General features: G+C 48.6%; 1 pseudogene; it reads left to right on the top strand.

Annotated features, from left to right (window-relative positions):
- The first annotated feature begins 491 nt into the window (after positions 1-491).
- On the top strand, positions 492-2,456 carry LOC119324674 (annotated as a pseudogene).
- The last annotated feature ends 8,248 nt before the right edge of the window (positions 2,457-10,704 follow it).

The following is a 10,704-nucleotide window of genomic DNA, read 5'->3' as shown; positions in this document are numbered from 1 at the left end:
GAGAGAGCTTTGAGAAATTGGTAACTAGTCAAAATCCGGTGACACACATCTAATTGGAGATCTCAATTGAATGTGGGCTTTTTAAAACTAGGAAGCTTAGTGTTATAAATGATACAATGTGTGCTCTTTTTTATTTGTCTTCGGCTGTTACAGCAGAAAAACCAACCCACTATAACTCTTCCCTTCTCCTTTTCTTGTAGTACAAGTGATAAAAAGAGTAATGCTAGATACACACTCATACAATTAGCTGGCATCTTTTAGTTGGAGATAAGGGAGGCGCCACTGATTGTCCGTTTGTTTAAGATTATTGGACAAATAAACCCAACAAGAAACAAACTCTAGTTGTGGCCTGCCATCAAAAACGGGCTAAAAAAACATGATATTAGTTGTTCTCAGTTGAACGATACCAAACTATGTCTCATCTAGATGAGTTCTATGGGCTCTATAAATCATGGCCATGCATTGCAATGTGGCATTAGCCCGGACGGTACGTAGCATCAGCGAGAAAACATGAGCAATTCGGCTGCTTTGGCACCATCATCACGCGCGGCTGTGTTCCTTGCCTTCTCCCTCATCTGTTTCTCCAGCCATGTCCTCGCCGCCGGACACCCTCACTACGCCGACGCGCTCGCGAAGTCGTTGCTCTTCTTCCAGGGCCAGAGGTCCGGCCGCCTGCCGCCGGACCAGGCCGTCAAGTGGAGATCCAACTCCGCCATGTCCGACGGCTCGGCCGCAAACGTAAGCAAGCGATGTCTCCACTGTACTATCACTTATCCTTGTGGCTCATGCTTGATTCAGCGTGATGACCTAGAGTTTGACTTTTGTTGGCGGCAGGTTGACCTCACCGGCGGGTACTACGACGGCGGCAACAACGTGAAGTTCAATTTTCCCATGGCGTTCACCGCGACCATGCTGTCTTGGAGCATCATCGAGTATGGCGGGCGGATGGAGGGGCGCGTCCACGACGCGCGCGCCGCGGTGGGCGACGGACTACCTTTTGAAGTCGGCCATGACGACCCCGGGCAAACTCTACGTCGGAGTGGGCGATGCCGACGCCGACCACCGGTGCTGGGAGCGGCCGGAAGACATGGACACGCCGCGGGACGTGCACGCGGTGTCGGCGTCCGCCCCGGGATCGGACGTCGCAGGCGAGACCGCGGCCGCGCTCGCGGCGGCCAGCGTGGTCTTCAGGGCCGCCGACCCGGCCTACTCCAGGAGGCTGGTCGCGGCGGCGAGGGACGTGATGGCGCTCGCCTGGCGGCACCAGGGGAAGTACAGCGACCACGTCGGCGGCGGCGTGAGCAACTACTACCCATCCTACTCCGGCTACAAGGTGCAATTCAAATATCACACCGTGCAAGTGCAACGAATTGGAAAAAAATTGTAATGATTTTGCGTGTGCATGGTGTGCAGGACGAGCTCCTGTGGGGATCTGCATGGCTGCTGTGGGCGACGAAGAACAGCTCCTACCTCAACGACCTCATCTCCCTCGGCGCCAACGACGACATCGACGTGTTCAGCTGGGACAACAAGCTCGCCGGGGCGCGCATGCTTCTGTCACGGGTAACGAACGAAAACACGCCATTCAGTTCAACCCCCCAATGGTGCCACACAGGTCCACTCAGCTGACACATTGCACGCGTTTGGGTCTGACTGAATATGCAGAGGGCTCTGCTGGACGGGGACAAGAGGCTGGAGCCGTTCACGCGTCAAGCGGAGGAGTTCATCTGCCACATCCTGCCCAACTCCAGCTCCCCCTCGTCAACGACGGCGTACACGCCCGGCGGGCTGATGCACCGGCGAGGCAACGTCAACATGCAGTACGCCGCCTCGGCCAGCTTCCTGCTCACCACCTACGCCAAGTACATGGCCGCCTCCCACCGCCGCGCATTCTCCTGCCAGAGCCACGGCGTCACCCACAGGGCCCTGATGGCCCTGGCCAAGCGGCAGGTGGACTACGTGCTGGGCGACAACCCGCTGGGGATGTCGTACATGGTGGGCTACGGCGCGCGCTACCCGCAGAGGATCCACCACAGGGCGTCCTCGATGCCGTCCGTGGCCGCGCACCCGGCGCGCATCGGCTGCCAGGAGGGCTTCCAGAGCTACCTCCACGCCGCCGGGCCTAATCCCAACGTGCTTACCGGCGCCGTCGTTGGCGGGCCGGATGAGAACGACGCGTTCCCGGACGACCGCGCCGACTACGCGCGGTCGGAGCCCACCACCTACACCAACGCGCCCCTCGTAGGTTGCCTCGCCTACTTCGCCGGGAGCTACAAGAACTGACCACCTCTGCTACCATGCATGTGGATCTTTATTGTGTGATACATACAGTTTTTTTTTCCAAGAAAACTTCCAATAAACTACATCATTAATCATGGCAGTACAACGATGATTAATGATGAATAAAATGGATCCTGATACAATAAAAAAATGTTAGTTGCATGCTGGCATTTTTCTTTTCTTTTTTTTCTGTGGGCTCCATCAAAAGAATTGAAAGAGGCCTTCAGAAACATACGAAAAGATGATGAGACAAACTAACCAATGGTTACTTTTTGAAGGGCTCCCGCAAGGGTCACTTTTTTTTGCATGGGAGCACCCTAGTGGTGTGTCCAGCCGCCACCACGCGTCGCGTGTTGAGCCCTTCATTTGGATTTAGTTATTTTTTTTGGCCGCGTTTTGAGTGGACCCGCTAAGAGCATCTCCAACAGTCGCCGAACGCGCCGCGCGTAAAAATGGCTTTAGCGCGCGCCCATCGCCTGGTTTGGCGCGGCGCGCAGCGCCAGCTCCAGTAGCCGCGCTAAAATGCAGCGCGCGCGCGCCGCTCCAGCAGCCGCGCTAAAATTGCAGCGCGCGCTCATTCTACAATCTAGGATGTATGCATTGGAAGCATAGAAACTAGATAGATTGCATAGAATTTTAACGATACAAAGGTATTTTTACATCGGAAACATAGATTGCATAAAATAAAAATGACAAACGATAAAAAACTAAATAGATAGCATAAAAAACTACTCTAAGTCGCTATCATCATCACCATTATCATCCTCGGCTGTGTCGTCCGAGGTTGATAGCCATATGTCCAACCAACGATCATCGTTCTCCGTGAAGAACGACCTCCCACCTGCTGCAACGAGATCGGTCTGCGCGTTCCCCACCGCCTTCCGCCGACGCCTGTCCAACCGCGCCTCGTGGCGCCTTCGCGTGTCCTTCTCGCAACGCCTTGCCCAGTAGACTTGCTCGTAGGCGACGTCCTCCGGGTGGCGCCGGCGCCACTCCGCCATGACCCGCTCGTCCTCCTGGACGACGAGGAGGCGGCGCTGCCGCTCGGCGTGCTCCGCATGGTATTGTGCCGTGTTCAGACGAGGCGGCGAGGCAACGTCGAGCGTCTGCTGGAGCGTGTACACATCTTGGAAGTTCATCTGGCCGCGCGTCCGGCCTAGGCGCCACGCCGCCGTGTCGTACGCGCGGGCGGCCTCGCGCGCCGTCCCGTACGTGCCGAGGTCGAGCCGGAGATCGCCGGAGCGTATCTCCGCGTAGTAGCCGCCGTTGGGGCGCAGGCGAATGCCGCGGTAGCCGGACGCTCCTCGGCGGCGCGGCGGCATGGCGGGGCGCTGGGGCGGTGGAGGCGCGTCGGTGGCGGGGCGCTGGAGCGGCGCGTGGCAGAGAGGGAGAGGAAGAGGAGAAGAAGAGGCGTGGAGAGGCGCGTGGCGCACGCCGCACTTTATAGGCGCGCCGGAAGCGGTGGCGCAAAAAATGAGGTGCGAGCTGGCGCCTTTTCGCGCGCGCGCGCAAACGGTTCCCGCGCACGTGATTATCCCCCCACCGCTGGAGCGCGGCAAAACGCCTAGCGCGCGCTAAAAGCTGTGTTTACCCCGCGCGCGCGTCGTTTCGCCCGGCAGTTGGAGATGCTCTAACTTGATGCCTACATTGCAGACATTCGGATGCCCTGCCCACAAACCTCCCTCGGTTTGCTTCTGATTTGTGGGAATTCGAACGCTCGGACGCATTTGATGCACGACGTTATATGGCAAATAGTAATAGCAAATAGTGTTCGGATCATGCATTTCGAACATTCGGGGCATTTTGGTGCATTTTTTTTACCATAATACAGTAGGGCAAAGAACCCTATCGTTTGTCATTTTTCATTAAAAAATAGGGGGAAAAGGTATGTTACAATGGTTGACCGGGGTACAACCAAGGAAGGCTAGAGATTACATACTAGAAACTAGGTAGAAAAAAGAATTCAATTGTTGTCTGTCCAGGATGACATGCCATCCTTAAGACTGGGTTTGGCTCTAAGCATTGTCAACTTGAAAGTTCTGACGAAGTCATGTCTGCATTCAGTAATGGAGCATGGGATGCCCTAAAAAATTAGACCATTCCTTTTATACCAGATGCTCCAGCAGCCCACGGTCATAATTTCCATGAAAACATTATGTTGATATCTCTGTTTTGCTTCAATGATCATGTCATAAGTGTTGTTATATGTGTTCCATTCAATGTCAATATTCCACCAGAAACCCTGACTAAAAGGGCAAGCGAATACACTACAAAAAAATACACTTCCGTGATGATACGCGTTTGTCACAGTAGGTCGCGTTTTCTGTCATGCATGTACATTCATGACGATTTTATAACAGAATCAAGCTAGTCATACCTGTGATGTCGTAGAAGTGTTCCATGACATTACCAAAATTATCATCACGAAAGTGTCCACTTTCATGAGGATAAATCGCGCGTCACAGAAATGCTTTCGTCAAGGGTGGCTGACACGTGGCATTCACCGTAACGGAACGCCGTTAAGCTATCGGGTCCGGTTTTGGATCCGATAACCCGTTAACAGCCCGGACCAATGGGGATTTTCCACGTGTAAAATCATCATTGGCTGGAGGAAACACGTGTCAGCTCCGCGTTGGCACAGGTGTCAGTCATCCAATGGGCGAGATGCTCCTATGATATGTTGACACGTGGACCGGCCCAAAAGTGGCCCATAAAGTTTAAATGGGCCGGCCCAACTAAAGGTCCATAAGATTTTGCAGACCATAATGGGCCGGCCCAGCTAAAGGCCCACGAGATTTTGCGGACCATAATGGGCTGGCCCAGCTAAAGGCCCACAAGATTTTGCGGGCCATAATGTGCCGGCCCAGGTAAAGACCCACAAGATTTTTGCGGGCCATAATGGGCCGGCCCAGGTAAAGGCCCACAAGATTTTTGCGGACCATAATGGGCTGGCCTAGCTAAAGGCCCACGAGATTTCGCCGACATTAATAGGCCGGCCCAGCTGTAGGCCCACAAGATTTTGAGGACCCTAGTAGGTCGGCCCATTAACTGGCTGCCATGTTTGGGGCCAAATGTCGGCCCATATTTGATCCGGTCCATTAATGGCCTACCACGTTCTGGGCCTAATAATGGCCCATATGAGATCCGACCCGTTTAAAGCCTACCACGTTCTGGGCCAAATTACAGCCCAGATCAGGTCTGGCCCTTTAAGAGGCTTTGGGGTAAATTATGGCCCATGTCAGATTCAGCCTGTCAATTGGACGCTATGCTTTTGGGCCCACTTGCTAAAGGCCCATTTAGTAATTCGGCCTGATATTAGTTTCGGCCTGTGAAGGGCCCGTTTTACATTTCGGCTCTATATTAATTGTGGCATGTTAAAAGCCCGTCATATAGTTGGGCCTAACTACGGCCCAGTTTGCATCTGGCCTGCTCGCAACCGATAATCTGATTGGGCCAAACAAGGACCGAGACATTTTTGGCCTGTTAAAAGCCTGTGATTTGATTGGTACAATAATGGGCCGGGGTCCATTTCGGGCTGCTGCCGGCCCGTGAGCTGTTCGCCACATTTCAGGCCCAACCTACTTCTCAGCCTCCTAAAAGCCCATTGAGTTTTCTTACGAAAAGAGGGTCGGTGGTTTACTCGGCCTATTAAAGGCCCGAACCTACTACTGGGCCAGTTTACATTTAGGCCTTTTAATGGACCAAGATGACGGGGCCCATGATGTGGATCATACATCGTGATTGCATGACGGCCCGATTATGTACCGTAATTTTATGTTTTGGCCGCTTTACTACGAAGACATGATATATATACAGTAAAATAACTGCAGCGTGAATAAGAAAAAACCTAGACTATACAATAAAGAAATTACGGCATATTACATCCACTGGGCATCAAAGTTTGCCATTATGATAATAAAGCACAAGCAGACAGCAGATTACATGCACTGGGCATCAAAGATCGCCACTAGTTCAAATAAACACGCCGACAAAATAATATACAAAACTGACAGCACTTCAATAGAGTTCAAGAAAGGTTAGCCCTGCTGGGGAGTTGCAGCGCAATCAGCTGAGCAAGCTGATGAGACTGCGCTTGTTTAACACTTATAACCTCATCACTCAGAAAGATAAACAAGCAGACAGATGACAGGTTTTGCACATAAAGTATCTGTGCTGACAATTCATCACATTTCTTACTGACGAATAAAGTGACATAGTTTAAAATTGCATTAACACAATATGGTATTGTTCAGGTCAAGACATGGCAGGAAATGACATTGTGAAGGAGTTGACAGCTTCACGACACCACTGGATTACAGATCAAGAACTCATAAGTATCAATGGTTAGTGTGCTATCAATTTATCCCATTTCAGATTGGCAAATAAAGAGACAGTTTAAATAATACTAGAATAATATGACATTGTTCATAGTTAAGACATTGCAGAATATGACATTGTGTTATAGTGGGTATGTTCACCACACCACTGGATTACGGATCAAGAATAGAAGCATACATGAAGTGCAAAATAAGATCACTTGCTCTGTATAGTTTAATTTACATGGTATGAAGAAGGAACTTGGTTGTACAACTGAAAACTTAAATTGAGAAGGAAAAATTTTTGTTTATGAACTACATAATAAACTTTAAACATGCAATTTGATGCAAACACCAAAAATAAACAACTGTTGCAGTCATGCCTAATCAAATATACACAACAAAGTTTGAAGGCTTGAGAAGGACAAACTTACATTATTGGTGAAGACAGGCTCTATAAAGCCCTTGTCCATGCTGATGGGGGGGCAATTCAAGAAGTTTACCACAGAATCTTCTTCATAAGCATTGCATTTATTCTACATTTTATTAAGAGTAAATATAGATGTGATAATATAAGAAAAAATGGAGAATATTTAAGATAAAATGAAGAGTGATGCTACATAACCAAGTAGCTATAAATGTAAGTACAATGATACAGGTGAAAGGTACAGCCAAGAGCAATGCACAACTAAACTTCTTCAGTACCATCGGTGTTATCCAACCTTATGGTAAGAGTAAATATAGATCTGGTGTGTAGAAAATGGAGGGCAAAGGAAAATAAGCTGCAGACTGATGGTACATTAACAACTAGTTGTCAATATAAGTACACTGATAAAGGACAGCAAGTACTTACAAGAACAATGCAGAGCTAAAACAATTCATTGGCATTGGATATATTCTACACTAATGTAACCATTCATACATATCAGATAATTTGGAGCAAACAATTGATAAGCAAGCTATCATGCATACTGCTGTCACATAATGAACCAGGTATGTATGCAAGTACAACATATTTGTGATATCATGTCGTTCTTTTCAAACCGGAATTCTTCTTCGAGCAGATTTCCTGCAAAATAGATCCGTAAGGCACATGCAGAAAAATAGAAGTTCAAATTGCAATGTGATTTCATAGACAGTACCTCATCCTAGGAACGAGACCAGTGCATAACAAGATTTTTTCATTCAATGTCTTCTAAATTTAGCACAGGAGACTTCAGCGGAAATTCGTTCATAGACTTGCCATTAAAGTGTGATTTCCTCAGGTAACACCGATACTGCTGCAATGCTTCCTTGAAAAGCACAAGCAAGCTTTGCTCGTCATGACTATCCAGATTGACCCTCGCCTACTTACAACAATGTAATGTAAATCATTGATGTGTTCAATAAGAAAAAAACAGGAAAATAATAACCATGAATAATAGCACTTACACGTAAGTTGGACAGGAAGATGTGAAAAATGATTTTTGTCTTCACTATAACCTTCCTATGATGGGAATATATGCACGTAGTCCCTAACAACATTAAAAGCATTGTCTTTTAAACTGGGCATAACTGGAATGGGGTTCCAATCTGTAGGAATTGGCCGTCTCTAAAGTTGGGATATGTCTTCGGCCGATGGTCTTGCTGTACTTTTTGCTGGAGTGGGATTTTTCTGTGGTACAGCTAGTGCTATGGCAACTAAAATCGGTATACCTTTTGCTGGAGTGCAGGTCCTGTGTGGTGGGGCTAGTGGTGTGGCCAGTGAAATATGGGTACAGTCTGCTGGAGTCAGTCCTACATTTTGGGTCACTGGTTGTACAGCCAATATAAGTGGGGTGCTGTCTGATTTCTCCGGCACCACCACATTTTTCAAGGACTTTGCTGGTGCTTCTTCAGGTTCGGCAATCACCCTCTTCCTTTTTGATGTCTGATGCACAAGAATAGCATTTGAGTAGAAAAACATGGTATGATGACAGATGGAATATGTATTGATAATGGATGGGCATGGCATCTCGACATATATGTTGAGTAAACTAAGCAGATGGCGGTGCAACAAAGTAGAAGAAATGCAAGACAACATATGCAAGATACGCGCAATCAATAAAACCTTGCCAAATTAGAACAGACACCTTGATGGGTGAACAGGACAGACCATTTGCCTTTGACTCCTCGAGGTTACAATAGTCATTAGGATCATATTCTGAACAAGAATCAACAGGTGGGGAGCGTATGAGTTTTATTGCATCCAGAATTGCACTCAATGCCTTGGTGACAATTTTGTAAGTCATTGCAGTGTTTAGCTTCAAGATTGGACTGCTGCTAGTGCGACACAAAGCAGCTACACAGATAATAGTGTAGATATAATGGGAAAATCGTAAGCATCAGAGTAAAATCAGCAAAGTGGGACTTGCTGGAATATATGTGCTAGTATTGCCGGTACGGCTAGAAAGGCTTCGGTTACCAGCTCTCTTCAACTGAAGGTGCGGTACTGTTAATATCAGTGTAACTCTCAAAGGCGACACAGCTCCCCGCATTTCCTTGCTATTCTTATAGGATTCAAGTGGGCAGGCCACTACAAATCCTATTCCTATGTTTACAAAATCCTACGAATCAAAGAGGCCCGAAGAGTTCAAAGTGTCCATCACAACCGACCGTATAAACCTCTACACTGCAAATGTCCCTGCTCATCTTCACTACAAGGAACATACTGTACTACTATCATACTCCCTCCGTTCCAGAATATAAGTCTTTGTAGAGATTTCCACTATGGATCACATACAGATGTATCCAGATACATTTTAGAGTGTAGATTCACTCATTTTGCTCCATATGTAGTCCATGGTGGAATCTATACAAAGACTTGTATTTAGGAACGGAGAGAGTACTTATTAAAGAAGAACGGAACAGGAACATGCTAAAGAAGAGCAAGCAGATTTTGGATAATAAAATGTTCGTTGCGCAGTGCCCACACATGGTGAACCAGAGCGCATTAAGGAAGCAACTCCCTGTTGTCTCTCTATATGTGGTGCACGTTCTTTTTGAAAGTAAAGTAGGAACATTAGCTGACCAATTAAATGTTATCTGTTTTAGTAATATCAACATCATATCAGATTCATACTTGAGCAACAAGTTTGGAATTATGAGTGGCACGTTGTTTAGCTTGGTGGATTCTGGAGCAGTGCTAAGCAGGTACAATGATGGTACTAAATATAAAGGCATGCTGCATGCAAGTCGCGTGACTTTTGTCATTTTGGTCAGTCGACCATTTCAGGTGGTTGGATGAAGATCCTATGTCTCCTAATCCTTCTTCTTCCTCGTCTCTGATTCTTCCCATGCAGAACACCGCACGGGCCGCCAGCCGAACCACCGGCCCCCACCACCTGTGTTCCTCCACCACCCTACCCCACCCCTCCCCCACCCATGTCGAGTTTTCTTCATTCGGTGAGGCCCCACCACCGCCCCACAACCACCGTCCCCACCCGAGCCCCTTCGTTGGCACCGGCAAACTCCGGCGAGCTCTGAAAAACCGACTGACCCAATTTTGAAATTTAGTCTACTGTGATTTAACTAGTGTGGAATAGAAAAGGGGAAAAACATAAGCATTGGGAGTATAGTGTTGAGCGTGCCATGGCGGATCTGAAGGTGCAAACCGGACAAAGGCAACTTCGCAACCAATGTTTGCTTTCAACTAGCAAGTAAGTGATGGACAAGAAATCAGAGTAAAGCAATGGCAATATATTTTCTGGCCATGATAAATAAGTTGAGCAGATACGAAAGAGTAACGCCTCTGGTGCGGCGCCGTGTATGCATCTGCTGAGAATTTGACGGTGTTGTGGTAGCGATGGCTGTCGGTGGCGTGGAAGCAGATCCAGGAGGGTACACGGTGGCGGCGGGGCGCGGTGGACGAGACGGTCGTAGGAGCGGCGCCGGCAAGGTGGACGACAACGGGGATGCAGCGAGAGGACGCGATGCAAGGATCCTGGTCCGAAGCCGTGGATGAGAGAGGTCAATCTCTTATAATGGACGGCGGCGTCGAGGTATCAGTTCCAGCATGGTGGAGGAGGACGGCGGTGGATGGGGTGGCGGACAGAGGAGGCTGGGACGGAGAGGGTGTTTTGGCACCCAC

Source organism: Triticum dicoccoides, chromosome 6B (genome assembly GCF_002162155.2).
Source record: "Triticum dicoccoides isolate Atlit2015 ecotype Zavitan chromosome 6B, WEW_v2.0, whole genome shotgun sequence".
Lineage (NCBI taxonomy): Eukaryota > Viridiplantae > Streptophyta > Magnoliopsida > Poales > Poaceae > Triticum > Triticum dicoccoides.
Note: the sequence above shows the minus strand (reverse complement) of the source record. Positions and strands in the feature narration are given on the sequence as shown.